Source organism: Crinia signifera, chromosome 8 (genome assembly GCF_055691185.1).
Source record: "Crinia signifera chromosome 8, ASM5569118v1, whole genome shotgun sequence".
Classification (NCBI taxonomy): domain Eukaryota; kingdom Metazoa; phylum Chordata; class Amphibia; order Anura; family Myobatrachidae; genus Crinia; species Crinia signifera.
The window spans coordinates 120,631,578-120,647,230 of record NC_139224.1 but is presented as its reverse complement, the minus strand read 5'-3'; the positions used below and the strand labels follow the sequence as shown (position 1 = coordinate 120,647,230).

Genomic DNA, 15,653 nt, shown 5'->3' with positions numbered 1-15,653 from the left:
CAGGTAAGTATGAAAAAATATATATATATATATATATATATATATATATATATATATATATATATATATATATATATATATATATATATATATATATATATATATATATATATATATATATATATATATATATATATATTCCAAAATAAAAACAAAGTCCCTTATACAAAATGCTCGTATCACATAGTAGTACACATTACAGCACACCCCGTAATGCCCAGTACACATTACAGCACACCCCGTTATGCCCAGTACACATTACAGCACACCCCGTAATGCCCAGTACACATTACAGCACACCCCGTAATGCCCAGTACACATTACAGCACACCCGTTATGCCCAGTACACATTACAGCACACCCCGTAATGCCCAGTACACATTAAAGCACACCCCGTAATGCCCAGTACACATTAAAGCACACGCCCAGTACACATTAAAGCACACACCCCGTAATGCCTAGTACACATTAAAGCACACGCCCCCTAATGCCCAGTACACATTAAAGCACACGCCCCCTAATGCCCAGTACACATTAAAGCACACGCCCCCTAATGCCCAGTACACATTAAAGCACACACTGTAATGCCCAGTTTATATTATAGCACACACCAATATGCCCAGTACACATCATAGCACACACTGTAATGCCCAGTATATATTATAGCACATAAGTGCTGCTTACTTACATGCTTGTTGCTAGGGGTTACATGCTCCTTGCAGGGGTCACATGGGTCACATGCTGGGGGGGATGGGGGCATTTTATGCTGGTTGCCACATGGGGAGGGGACGTTTTATGCTGGTTGCCATTGGGGGGGGAGCATATTAGGTTTGTTGTCACAGTGGGGGGGGGGGGGGGCTGGAAAACATGCCGACATGCTGCTCAGCAGAGTAGGTGAGCGGGCTATCAGCGCGGCGGGGGACTGGATGTGGCTGGAATAGCTGACACGCTGCTCTGAGTTGCATTAGCCACATCCAGTCCCCCGCCACCCTGACAGCGCGCTCATCTACTCTGCTGAGAGCGGCTGTTACAGCATCCCATCCTGTCCCCCCCCCCGCTCTCAGCAGCGGAGTGGACTTAGGATGCAGAGTTTGAAACGGTAACCTGCTCTCATGCAGGGTGCGTGGTGCGCAGCGGCAGCAAACTGTATAAAACCTACAGGGATTGGCTGCCGGCGGCCACTGTTCAGTGATTAGGTCCCGGCGGCCGCTGCAGTCACAGTGATTGGCTCGCAGCGGCGGCTGACAGGATTAGTACAGCGCGTCCTCGGGGACCCCTTTAGTTTTAAAAACTGAGTCCCCGGGGACCGTTTTAGGGTAAAATACGCGCTATAGCGCGTTTTTGCGAACCCTGAATACACAGCTGTTATTACAGTTTATCAATTATATAATTGTATATTTTCTTCCATTATTAAACATTATTTTTTGTAATATTTGTTATTGTGACTTGGCCAGTCAGTTCACCCATTTGTCTTTTCTAGATGTACAATTTTCTGCTCATTAAGCTTCCAGCGTCACCATGATGCTGACTAGGAAGGCCAATGCCGGGATTCAAACCTTGGCATTTTTGGGTCAAAATCCCAGGACTAGCTTCCCTAATGCTCAATCATCATCACCACTGACTTGAAATAACCGTCTTGGCTATTTAAACATTATTCTGTATGAAATAGGACTGTAGCTCTGAAATTCTCAAACTGAGTCCTGATCCAAAAGTGGGTCAGTATGGGGTTGCAACTCCATGTTGCTGACCCTTAGGCTGATGTCTGATCGAAGGAGACTGAAAAAGCAGTTGAATTCTAGGGTCCCTTTAGACTCCTTACATCACTGGCTTAGAGATCTGAGGCGTCAGACAGACTTCCTGCCACCCTCTGCATTCCCCTGCCAGCCACTGCCTTTCCCTGCCATCCTCTGCTTCACTGCTATCTCCAATGCCCTGCAGGGCAGGCACTCCAAAAAGAGCTTGTGTAAGAAACAAAGTGATCACATTAGCCGTCACTTCAGTTCCGATATGTGCCTCTGCAATGCTGACATGCATGTGCATTCTGCAGACTAAACGTGTGGTTGCCATTCTGGAGTAACTTGCTGGGGTCCTGTAGTCCAGAGCAAAATGATCTAGCTCATGTGACTTGACCCGTGCCAGTACCCGGCTATATATTTACCTACAACACACAAAGACAGCAAGGATTGTGCCTAGCTCAGTGGTTCCCAAACTTTTTTTCAATCATGGCACCTTAGTGAATAACAATTATTTTCACAGAACCCCTAGGCAAATAGTTTGGCATGGATAAATTCTGAAGTAAACATAAAATTACATCATTTGTGTTTATATGTTATATGAAGTAGTGGACAGGAAATGCTTCTGTTTGTCAGCCAAAAGCACTGGTTTTGTCTGTAATATTAACCATAAATAATGTGTATTGGTCCTGAACCACCAACCCAGGGCCCCCCTGTAAATGTCCCAAGGCACCCCAGGATGCACAGTTTGGGAAACACTGCCCTAGCCTGTAAACCTTTGAACTCTCACAAGCAGGACCCCTCATATGCTTTGTTTTAACATTCAAAATGATTTTTGTTTACCTTGACCATGTGTCTACTTGTAGGGCACACAGTACATATATAAAAAAAATAACTGTACTATTAAAAAGAAAAATTGAAGAAAAAAAGTTGATTCCACCAGCATCTTTCCATTTGATTAAAGACCTAAAGCTCCTCCCATGTCTCTATGATCCCAAATACAGCAAGGCTGTCACTCAAAACTCTGCTAAGTTGTAGGAGCACCAGGCTCCCAATGCTAAACTATGCAGAGCAGTGAGATGGAGATAATAATTTCAGTGTCTTTACTTGTCCTTTAAATTAAACATTAAAAGTGTTATGTGTGTCACAACGCTGCATCATCATTAAGTTACACACAATGGGCTAAAACTAGAATGACTAGATATAAAAGGAAACTATCTTATTACTGGCTAACGAGTAGTCATTGTTTGTCAGAGTAAAGCCATTAACTACAAATCAGGCAATAATAAAGTGGAATCGGAAGGGAGTTTAAAGGTGGGTATTTATCAAAGCTTAAAAAGAGATACAATGGCGAGACAAAAAGTACCAACCAATCAGCTCCTAAGTAACCGAGTGGCAATCGCTACAGATCTCAGTGGGTGAAATACCATAAGGTTTATTATAAAGGCCTTTCTGGATTTTAAAATTGAGCGTAAAAAAAATCATCTGGTTAATATTTGGAATACAGTGACAAGGTATGGAATACAGATTTCTGTATCTCCCCTGCATTAAGTATAATCACAAAAACCTGTGGTTGCAGGGGTTGAACAGGAACGCACATGACCACTGAAAAAGCCAATATCTCTCCCTGTGCAGCCTCTTCCCTTGAATGGCTTAGATTCCTTGGACTTTGAAGCTGGGGGCCCACAGTGAAAAGCCTGCATATGTTCAGCTGCCAAATCGCACGCTCTCTGGAGTATTTAAATACAATCGATAGCACTCACTAACAGGAAAAGCACAAATGCAGACGGACGAGAGCGCAGGCTGATAACCATCCAGCAGAAGGAACTCTGGCAGAGCCAAGAGAAATTGGAAAAAAGTGATAATGAGGATAGGTCTCAATCTTGTGTGCAAATATGGATAGAAAGAAACATAAATAAATAGTGTTACATTGGATAAGTGAAAGTACAGGAGAAAAAACACAAACAAGTGAAGTGGACTTAATGACGGAAGAACGGCTAGGGGAATATTGCCAATGAATTAATATTTCCATAGGTCCCGATCAAATCGGAAAATTTCTAAACTTTCTACACAAAAAATAAAATAAATAACAAAAAATTAAGTCCCGTACTGATACTTAAACAGAGGAAATGTGGCAACTGTGACCTCATCTGCATTGTGTAACACCTGTTCAGCAAGACCTAGAATGCCCCCCAGGGACAGATAATACTAATTAGCTGTAAACCCACAATAGACACTATTAAGATGACTTTTTAAAGATCCCTTTAAAGTAGTTATGTCATACTGGAGTGGAAAATAAACCTGGGAAGCAGCACAATTAACAAATTTGGTCACCAGTGCGACTCATTCAAAATGGGCACCTGTGTGGAAACTTTATCACATAACATGATTCAGAAAGAACTTTTGTACATCAGTTATCTATGTAAAGCACGGCAACCTTACAATATGCTGAAACGCCTTTATTTTTAAGCCAATTGCTCAGTGATGCAAATGCTGAAAATCAATCATGTGAGGTTACTGTAATAATCCTAAACCTCAGGCATATCTGTATGAAACTAAATGAATCCATTCAAGTTTAAAACAATAACTAATTTAATCCACGAAAACATCTTGCACTGCTGCAAGCTAACATACCTGTAGCAGTTCTAGGAGAAATACAGTAAACCTTCAAATGCCTTGAGGGATATTATACATCAACTCAAAGATAAGTTTCACACTGACTGGGATCTGGAGTTAAGACGTTTATCACTAAACCTCAATTAACTTGTCTCTTTCCTATGTATGGTAGTGTTCATTCTAGCACCCGCCATCTTTGAAACCCATGCAGTTCCTCTTCGCTGCCTGGGGTGTTGCTGTCTGCTGTAGTGCTTCTAGCACAGTGTGGTCTTTATATCAGCACTGATATGCAAACAGACATGTGCTAGAAACAGCACAGCAGACAGCGACACCCTAGGCAGGGAAGAGGAACTGCATCGGTTTTCAAAGATGGCGGGTGCTAGAATGAACACTATATGGGACTGCCAGATAGGCCGTTCTACAAAACCATAGCAAAAGGGTATAGAGGGGGAGAGGCAGTAGTATTAACAGCACAAAAACTTTCCTATCTAGATGAGCTTGTGGATCACAGTCTGCAAACTTTTCAAAAATAGAACAATAAAAAGGGAAGGAAGGACAGCTATACTGTTTCACAACTTTTGCAAACTCAAAAAAATTCTGTTCAGAAATTTCTCTTCTAGAATCTCCACTGAAAAAGTTTCACAAGATGATCATAAACTATTTTAGTTGCTGTGCCAATGCTATAATTTAGTTGCTGTCAGATGCAGAGAAAATATGTGGGCACTATGCCAAAGCTTTAAATTCAATTTGCATTAGAAATCAGGAAACTATGCAAACATGACGGTATGGTGTGAATTTCCATTCACTGCATACATTATACTATCATCACAGATTCTATAGACTGAAAGGATTATGATGCTATTGTAGTCTCAGACCCACAGACCTCCTCTGTGTCTATAGCTGGGGTTTCCACCTGACAAAAACTAAACAGCAAGAGGGTGGGAATTTTCCAAAGTGGGAGGATATAATATCATTGTAAGGACCGAGAAGGTCCATTCATTCTTGCTTTCATGACAAAATGTTCCAATTTCCCCAAGTTAGACCTTCATAAGTTTACAGGTCATTGCTAGATTCAGAGGGTTAATTAGTAAAGATTTACTGTACATTAGAAACTTGCAGGAAATGAAGCATGGTAGGTGGGGATAATCTCTTAATAGTTAAACACAGTACACCAGATAGAAAAACAAGTTCAAAGTATTGTAAAACCCTCATTTAACTACATAAGGGTCAATGCAATTAGCTGAGAGGGATGGCAAACTGTCCTTGCAACAGTATGGAAATGCTGGCAATGGCATTCCAAACGACACTCATTGTGGCCCGGTCTGGCACCGGACATGCTGATTTTTATACGCAGGCATATATCACAGCACATACTTACAGGGGCAAGTTGAAATCAAAGCCCCCCAAAAAATATTACTGCACTATAACAATGTTTCCAGTATTAAAATAATTAAACTTCATGCAGTTAATGTTATATAAGTCAGTAGTTTTCTTTATATAGCACGCTTTCTCCAACAGGACTCAAGAGGGGAAATTTACTAAGATGGGAACAACACTTCACATGTGATGTTGCTATTGGCAACCAATCAGAATCTACTTCTTATATAGCACCCTTTATGATAGTAGACAGGATCTGATTGGTTGCCCATAGCAACATCACATGTGAAGTCTTATTCCCATCTTAGTAAATCCCCCCCCCCCCCCCCAAGGTGTTAACACACATTGTGGGGAATTCAATTCCGTGAGAGTTAAACTTCAGGTATGACTGGCCAGAGCTATTCAATTGACAGCGCTATGTAAACCCACTTAAGTCGGAAGATGCAGTGAATCAGGGTTTCCGGTGTGGGCAATTGAATAGCTCTGGGAACTCATCGCAGAGCATAACAAACACAATTAAGTTCCCCCATATTTTGGATTTATAAACAGACACTTTAAGAACCAGTACATTATTATAATCATACTAGTCCAGTAGTTTCTAATCCAGAAATACTGCGCCCTAGAGTATCAACAATTTTCTAAATTCCACAAAATTACTTTTGGCATCCTGAACGTACCCTGTGCCACACAGTTTGAGAACCAATGCACACACTATATAGTTTGAAAAACAAACCCCTACTTAGCATGAGCATAGATCGTCAAAAAGTTATAAATGAACCCCAATAGTTACACAGTAACTCCTCAGTGTATTCAACATTATTCTAAAACTATTGTAACGAATAAAAACTAGAAGTGGGATTTCAAAGCATCCTAAATAATGTGTGGCTTGGAATGAATTAACTACTATTAGAGATCACATGGCGTAAACAAAGTTTTTACATTTACGATCAAACAGAAACATAACAGGGACACACTTTGCACATAATGATAACTGACAGACTTGAAAATTATAGAGCAGATCTACCATTTATTTTTTATTGACACAAGCATCCAAAAATATGGATTATTGCCTATTTATAAGTAACAGAATCAATCACTAATCACTGACAGACATCAGAGGGTGCATGGATTTCCCAAACACCTGTGACTGTAATAGTTAAGTCCAAAAGATCTGCAGGTCTACTACCTGTCACATAGAACACAGATGTTCTACTCTGACAGTACTGACCCAGGCACATACTGTACACACTGTGCATTAACTCTTATAGACCATATACCACTGACTGCTCCTAGCCCACACTAGCTGTCATAACCCTGCACACCCCACATCAATGCCACAAACTCTTCCTGCTCCCTTTACACACAAACATCCCCTATGTATATCTATACCCCCTGACACAGCACAGACTACTCCAGATAGATGCCGGTCATTCCTAAATTCAACAGCTAAATGGATTTATTTATCCTACCTCTGCACCCCACCCCCAACAGCCTGTGCACCAATATCAGTGCCACAATCCCAGTTCTGTATACCCCCCTTACATCTAACCACTTACATCCTCAGACCTGGACCCCCACCTCTGCATATAACAACCCCCCCCCCCCTTTCCCTACTTCTGAAGAACACATACACAAAACACAACACAACCAATCCTGTCCAGCTTTGCTTACTGCCCCACACACATCCAAGCCCCCAAAAAAGGCCAGAAGTGACAGCAGCTTATACATTGCCCCCACTTCTATACCCCCCAATACTCCTGAACCCCCCCAAATCTTTCATTCCTCAGTCTCATACCCCCCATACCACTGCCCACTCGTCCTGTGCTCCCAGACCATGCTGCAGTGCTGCTGTCAGATGACCAGAAGAAACCCCCACTCCGCTACATACGCGACCACCAGTAGCACATGACTAAGCGTCCCGCAGCCCCGGCATTACCTGGGGAGTATAACCGCAGCATCCCTCCACGGCTCCCGGTAGCGCCGCGTCACTCTCAGTCTCCTGGAACTCCAGTAACGGTTTCAGTAAAAGCATACACACCGCACCGGCCGCCACGCAGCGCCTCCTGTGTGCCCAACTACAGAGCCTCTTGTGTGACTCAGACTGACTGCAACAGTAACCGCTCTCCAGCACACTGCGACCCGGGGCACGCCCACGTACACAGGCGACCACGCCCCCGTGTACCAGAAAGCGTGGGCATCTTCTCATACCACGCCCAATAAGGGTTACGTCTCTCCTTTGGCCACGTCACGCCCCGAGCTGTAATCTCAGCGCCCCGCCCTCATTCCTCAAATCACTTCCAAAGCAGAGTAGCCACGCCCACCCTTGCTGCGTGGCCGCGCCCACCCTAGACTATTGCTAGTGGAAAACACTAGCAGGCAGCGCCAGTCGCCACAAGGCCCACAACAGCGCCGCCACGGCAGCAGAAGAAGCACAAGTAACAGGTGGCTTTTCCCATGCTGCGTGTATTGTGCTGGGGGTAATGTTATTGAGGTCAAGAGCAGAGCACATTCCTACAGGAGACACTACTGCAACCATATTGTTTTGCTATTAATAGAGAAAGCCTGCAAAGAAGCAGAACGGAATCTGGCTGCGCTCAGCCCAGTAATAATGCTGGGTGTCCTGAGATTGACATCAAGATTTATACATGCAGACACCCCAACTATTACTGATTCACCTCTGCCCACATACCTATACAGAGGGGGGATAGGAGGTGGTCGGAGCTCACATGCATTATCACTAGAGACAGGATTATATGCAACAAAAAAAGCTTGAAATATGCATGCAAATATGCATGAAAAATACTTAAAATATGCATGAAAAGTGTTAAAATATGCTACATTAAATAATAAAAAAAAGTTATTTTTTACTTATTTATTAAAAAATCAGCATACAATTTGTTGCAAATAAACCTCAAAAATACGCCCACAGCATCTGCAGATGTCAGTATGCTGGCTGCTACAGCATACTGCAGCGTCCAAAGCTCTTCTTGCATCAACTGCACGGACCCTCATCTCTAGCGCCGATGGATCAAATGTCAGCATAGCGTGTGAGGGCGGCGCAGTGGAAGGCTTCCTCCCTGCGCCGAATACTCACTGTGACACGGCATTTCCTCCACACTGCGTGATGTCACAACCCTTCTGCCCTCCTCGTCTGCTGCAGAAGTCTGTCTCTTGGTGTAAAGTCCCAGGCCAGGGGCAGGCAAAGGTTCAGGAGCTTTGTAATGGCATCCGCCCTGACTGACTGTTATCAACATGGATTGGCAGCCTAGAGCAGTGTCAGACATAGCATACATCCAAGGTTCCTAACTCTCTGCACATATTGCCCCAGCCTGCACACTCTACCACTACCTGGCCAGCAGCAGCAGGGCAAAGCAGTGCTGTGACTTGCGGGTGGGAAGAGGGCTGGGCCTAAAATATGCACCATCACTAGATTTTAGGTAAAATATGCAATAACCAGTGAGAATGGGCAAAATATGCAAATGCATATGCAAATATGCAAATGCATATAATCCTGTCTCTAATTATCACATAATAATAATTGCATAGAAAAAAGCTTGGTACTTGTGTATTATCACGGTGCCCACGATATTCAGTCATATGGCATTGTATTCCATTTAAAATTGTATACCATTGTATATGGCATACAATGCAATGAGATGCAATTTTAAATTGTATATACAATCTTTAATTGTATAAGCACCTTATTAGGTGCTTACAATGTTAAATGCACCCCCACGCCACTGCCACTATGAAGGCCAACCCGAAGCGTGCCGAGTGCCGGCGGTACGCGTCCTCCGACTTTTTCATACCCCCACTATCCACGTTGGCGCGGAGTTTATTCTATATAGTGTGGCGAGCGCAGCGAGCCACCGAGCCTGAAGCGTGGCGAGCGCAGCGAGCCCCGCGCATTACTTCACATGTATTCCGCGTCCCCTCGAGGGGCTCGCCACGCTTCGGGCTCGGTGGCTCGCTGCGCTCGCCACACTATATAAAGTCAACTCCACGCCGACGTGGATAGTGGGGGTATGTAAAGGTCGGAGGACGCGTACCGCCGCTCCTCGCGGGTTCGCTGCGCTCGCCACGCTTCGGGTTGGCGTTGATAGCACGGGTGGCGTGGGGGTGCTTTTAACATTGTAAGCACCTATTACGGTGTTTATACAATTATTTATCTTATAGGGGGCACATTTAACATTGAAAACACCCATTAGTGTGCTTATACAATTTAAAATCTTATACCATTGTATATGCCATACAATGGCATACAATTCGATGGTATACAATTTGAAATTGTATAACATCTGCTAACATTGTATCGCATCGCATACCATCGTATGCCTTATGGTATGCGATGCGATGGGCGCCGTGATAATACACAAGTACCAAAAGCTTTTCTCCAATGCTGAAAGCAGTTTACATTTGCAGTAAAGACAACTCACACATATATTATAGAAGGCAGCCCTCTTGTGTGCATTATTAAGGCCCATAAACACTTGGCGACTTTGAGCGGAAAGTTGCTCAAAACAGCACAAAGCAGGCCAGCAGGCCAGGCCAGCAGGCTTTCAGCACAAAGCAGGCCAGTGTGTATAGCCCGACGATGAGCGGTGAGTGCTGCTGCGGGCTCCTGCATCATGGCCAGCTAAGCCGTTCATCTTCTGGTAAAACCAGCAGATGAGCGGCTTTGAGGACGGCTTTGCATAGCGCTGCGCTATGTAAAGCCGTCCTCCCCCCGTTGTCGGCACTGGGCAGGGAGAAAGTGCATATACACTGAGCGGCTTTCCCCCCAGTGATGAACGCTATCATCGCTGTCCATACACACTGCATAGTCGCCCAGTGTGTATGGACCTTAAGGCCCATACACACTGGGCGACTTTGAGCTGAAAGCCGCTCAAAACAACACGTTTGAGCGCCTTTCAGCTAAAAGCCGCCAAGTGTGTATGCCTCAGTGGTGAGCACTGCTGTGCGCTCCCGCATCATCGCTGGGAAAACCGCTCATCTGCTGGTAATACCAGCAGATGAGCAGCTTTGAGGATGGCATTGAATAGCTCTGCGCTATGCAAAGCCATTCTCTCCCCTCTGTCGGAGCAGGGCAGTTTTTTAAGCGGTTCAGTCGCGGTGCGACCCTGCATGTGCGGTCTGTTCAGAACGCTGCAGCGAACCAGCTCGTCGGAGCATCATCGGGGGCGGGGGTGGAGGTCGCGCTTAGAGTTGGAGCAGCAAGTGCTGCCTCATCCATAGTGTGAACGGGAAACGGATTGCTTTACCCGATTAACCCGTTCACACTGCACATCAACACGGCAACGAATCGGTAAGAACTCTGCTTTTTACCCAGTTTGGATTGGCGTGTTGCTATAGTTAGCTGTAACCGGTAACCCCGTTCACATCGCACTAATTACCGGCAAGAAACTGGCTTGTGTCAAGTAATTAGGTGCGATGTGATAGGGGTATAATATGTACAGAAGTTGAATACAAAGGGCCTGACTTAGCTTGAAGTTGTAGTTTTGCGGGAACCACAGTGGCTGCTTGTGATGTTACGCAGCTGCCGCACCCCTCCCCGCAAACTTGCAGTGTCCTCATAGCCGCCGCTTCCCCAGTGTGAAAATCTACCCTATGCAAGGCTACGGATCGCTTGTAAAAAAAACACGGCAATCAGTGGGTAGCTGCAAATCCACACGCAACTCACTCCCCATCGAAGGAGGACACAGTCCTGCTGCTGCCTGCTATTGCCACCATTTGGCCAATCCCAGGATTGAAAAAATTACCTGGGGTTGGCATCACTACAAATGCCCTCACCGAAAATGCCTTAGCACTCCAGCATTTTCCATGACGCTCCAAGACAACATCTACCACTCCCAAACATCAAATTGCTGGCTTTTGTCAGTCGCTGTGCAAATTCGCACAGCGGCAATCAGGTCTGAATAACCCCCAAGGTCATTGGTCTCTAAGAGGGCTGGTCATGCCCCCACAGTGGCGAAAATGGGACGTGGCCTCATGTCACAGGCTGTGTTTGGAAAATGACAGGTAGAAGCTAATTGGTGGTTTATCACTCTCCACTTTATCAGGCTTAGTACATCTCGCCCATTATCTCATACCTTAGAACTTTTTAAGCAGATGAATCGGGACTCCTGCACGCTCCCAAAAAAGGGTGTGGCCCCTGCGGCAAGGGAAGTGGCTTTGTAGGAATACGGCGGTCAGGAGCCATGTCCCCATTTTCCCTAACTGTTGGGGGCATGGCCCTCTGTCTCCTGTGAATAGATGCTGTGCACATGCACACAGCATTTATTCATCGCTGCTCTTATAAGCAAAGTAGTGACAGGGGATCTCCAACTGCCCCCCACTTTGGGACATTGCTGAAGATAGCTGGGAGGTATGCAGTCTCATACCTCCCAACTTTCCGGCTGCAGAAATAGGGCCACTCGCGCGGCGAAGCCCAAAAAGGGGATGTGGCTTACGCAAATGAGGGTGTGGCTTATGCAAATGAGCCGCATCCCCATTTTCGGCAGCGAATAGACGCTGTGCACATGCGCACAGCGTCTATTCTGTCAAATTGGGGGGGCTCCGAACTGCCCCCCCCCCCCGCAGTGGGACACCTGCGGCCGCGGGTGGGACAGAGGGACAGGACCCGGTAATCGGGACTGTCCCGCTAAAATCGGGATTGTTGGGAGGTATGCAGTCTGTTGGTAAATTGGCTGAATTGTTATCTCTATTCCAGGCCCATGACGTCAGGTAACTAAAGACACTCTTCCATGATAGCACTCAATAGACGATCCCATGTTTGACATTTTTTGTCATTGTATACATTTTCATAGTATAAGCACATACTGTACATTCCTCTTACTAGGAAGAAAGGTTCAACTATAAGTTTTGATCTCTGTACTTCTTTTGCTCAAACAGTGCTCTGGTATGTCTTTGATTGTTGCCTGCTACGTACTGGGTGCCGGGCTAGCAAAGCAGCAGTGGCAGCATTGTCCTGGACTCCTCATCCCCAGGTACCGCCTCAAGGTTTCTCCTCCAGCTGGTGATCAGGAACCAAGGCTGGAGGAGGTCAGTGGCCAGCTGTCCCTGACTCCCTTGAGTCTGCCTGACCCAGACAGCTCCAGACAGTGCTGCATGCAGAGAACAGCGCTGCTTCTGGCCATGTAATCTGATTTCCTGGACTGACATCAACAAACATGGATGGCAATGGCATCAGATTCATGATCATTAAATATGTATGGAGGGCAAGGAGTGTGTGTGTTTGACATATTGTATATACTGTAAAAGGGGTGGAAGCAGGGGTGAGATTGTGGGGATTGAAAGCACCAAGCAAATTAAGGGGTGGGGTGATTAAAATGGGAGTACTTGGCAGTCCTTCTAAATGGAGTGCAGTTTGTGGGGGGTGCATGATAAACTGTATTTTGTAAATTATCTTCATCCCTTGTAAATAAAATATAGACTATGCCTAATGCAGCATTTAAGGGCTCAAATGAAGAGAAAGTGCCAGAGGGTTCAGGTGGGGAGGAAAGAGGGTTAGAGGTTGTGGAGCATATAATTTCATGTCGGATGTTATCAATCTTGTCCTTAAAGTAGGAGGCAAGTTCTTGTGCACTGATGGTAGCCGGTGAGGGAGTAGGGGGAGGGTACAGAAGAGACTTAAATGTGTTAAAAAGTCGCTTAGGGTTGGAGGCATGAGAAGAGATGAGAGATTGGTAGTATGTTTGTTTGACAGTGTCCAAAGCATTTCAGTAGGAGTGGTAGCTAGTCTTATATGTGAGGATTGGCGTTCTACTTTACGTGACTGATTTCGTAGTTGTCTTGTTGTTTTGGAGTGCCACGGTTGGCATCTAAGCCTACGTGGGGTGTAATGGGTAGCTGGAGCCACTTCATCAAGGGCTGTTTCAAGAGTCTGGTAGAGGTGGGAAACAGCAGAGTCAGGAGAGGTAAATGTGGAAATTTGGGAGAGCTGTTGTTGCAGGGAGGTGGAAAGTTGTGGAAAATTAATAGCATTAGTATTTCTGCGGGTCTTTAGCAAGGAAACTCAGACAGGGGGCGGAAATCTGCCAGCTGGGCAAAGCGAACCCCAAACCCCCCTGTGTGGTTCCCTGGAGAAGACCACCGGCGGGTTTAGACTCCATGCCTCAGTTTGGAGGCACCATTCTTCTGTACCATTCCCAGTTTTACCCCTGATGAAGTCTTAGAGACGAAACGCGTCGGGTTGTTTTCTTGCAATAATAAAAAGACTATTCATCTTGAAATGGACTGTGCATAATCATTGCGAATATTATCAACACTGAATACAAGGAAATTAATTTCAGAATGTATCTGTGATTTTATTATGATATAATATTGGGAGGTACATTGTATGTATTTGGTAGCGCACCCCAATTGCCCCTTTTTCTTCTATTTGTATACTGTTCCTCACTAACAGGAGGAACTTTGGTGGTGCTGCACACACTATTAAGTGCAATTCAGAGTTAAACCCCCTTTTCTCTGTTTGGAGTATTTACCAATTTCCTGCTCAGCTGTGCCCTCAGTGTCTCTGCATTCCCTCTACAGTGCAGGCCTCACTGTTTAATCAAGCCCCCAAGATTCCATTACCCAGCTTTCACCACTGGTTCACTGCAGGCACAGCCAGGTAACACAGCACCCTCTGGTTCTGATACTGCTTCCCTTCCGAACTCGCTCTTCTCTTTCCCCCTGACACCTTCTTTCTCTCACTCACTCTCCTATTGTTCCCCTTGCAAATAAAGGTTGATCATGATCATTAGCACAATGCACAGAACTGCAGTAAAGTAGAAACATTTTCTGAACATAAACTAACAATGGGGGTAATTCAGACATGGTTGCTGGGCTGCTACTTTTCTGAGCCCAGCGATCAGTTAGCCGCCTCACCTGAGTGAAATCCCGCCCCTGCGCACAGCTGTGAATGGCATCACAGCAGTGCAAAAACTGGCAAATTCATTCTCATCCAGCCACCATCTAATAATCCCCCCTCCCTGTGTGTACAGCGGCTAAGTAGCCACAGACTTACTTGGCGGCTGCGATGATCCTGGCTGATCGGGGGGCTGGCGCTGACGTCAGTGGTCCTGCCTTCCAACTGCGGGGGCCGTCTGTGTTTTAATCTTGGCACTCCCTGGAAACAACCGTGTGCCTCACCCAAATGCCAGCCGCCTGTCAATCTCCCTGCGTATGACCAGGGCTAGGCCCTTATTCTGGTTCATTCTCAGCGGCCACTCGTTCGTACGAGGACCAATGTTTTGCGCATGCGCAGCAGCATTTCTGCGGATGTGTATATGCTGGGTGCGTAGGAACCTGGTTAAAAGTCTCACAGCCTTGTGAACAGGGGGTGGAGAGGGGCATGGGATGCCAGGCTGGGCCATTAGCATATGTGAACAGCCAGCGTTTCATGGGCATTCCCATGAAAACACTAGGCGAACACATGCTAATGCGTCTGTGACGCACCTGCAGGGGCAGACAGCTGACATAACCGGATGTCAGCTGTCCGCCGAATTCCCTGCAATTTTACACACATATGTAAGGGTGGTCAGGACCACCCTTACATATGCGTGTGCCTTCGCCATCATTCGATGGTTGGCGACCATTGAAAGATGGCGGAGGTTCCTACTGGCATGTTAATGCATGTTCATGTAAAACATCAATTCGCAAGTCTTGCAAACGAATCCCGCTTGCGAATGGGTGGCGCCAGCTAACCATTCGCAAGGCGGGCTTAGGGTGAATCACAAGGATGCGAATTCGCATCCGAACAAGTCAACAAGAAAAAGCCATAGTCTATAGATTCATTTCCTTTCTGATAGATTGCTAGCCACAGGTATTGCATTGCTATCTGCTGCTGGATATTGTAGCAAATCATGATGTAATCATATAGTTGACACACTGACAATATAACAGTTCCATTGTTCTCTTTATTATACAAGCAAATATATATATTTA

At 45.5% G+C, this 15,653-nt stretch overlaps 1 protein-coding gene across 2 annotated transcripts in view; it reads right to left on the bottom strand.

Moving 5' to 3' along the window:
* Positions 1-7,861, bottom strand: part of ARHGAP29 (Rho GTPase activating protein 29) — a 113,806-nt gene extending 105,945 nt beyond the window's left edge. Inside the window, exon 1 of one of the 2 annotated variants that reach the window (XM_083157069.1) lies at positions 7,663-7,861. The gene's annotated coding sequence lies outside the window, so the exon portion shown is untranslated. The remainder of the gene's footprint in view (positions 1-7,662) is intronic. The other variant, XM_083157068.1, reaches the window with a different exon arrangement.
* Between the last annotated feature and the right edge of the window lie 7,792 nt (positions 7,862-15,653).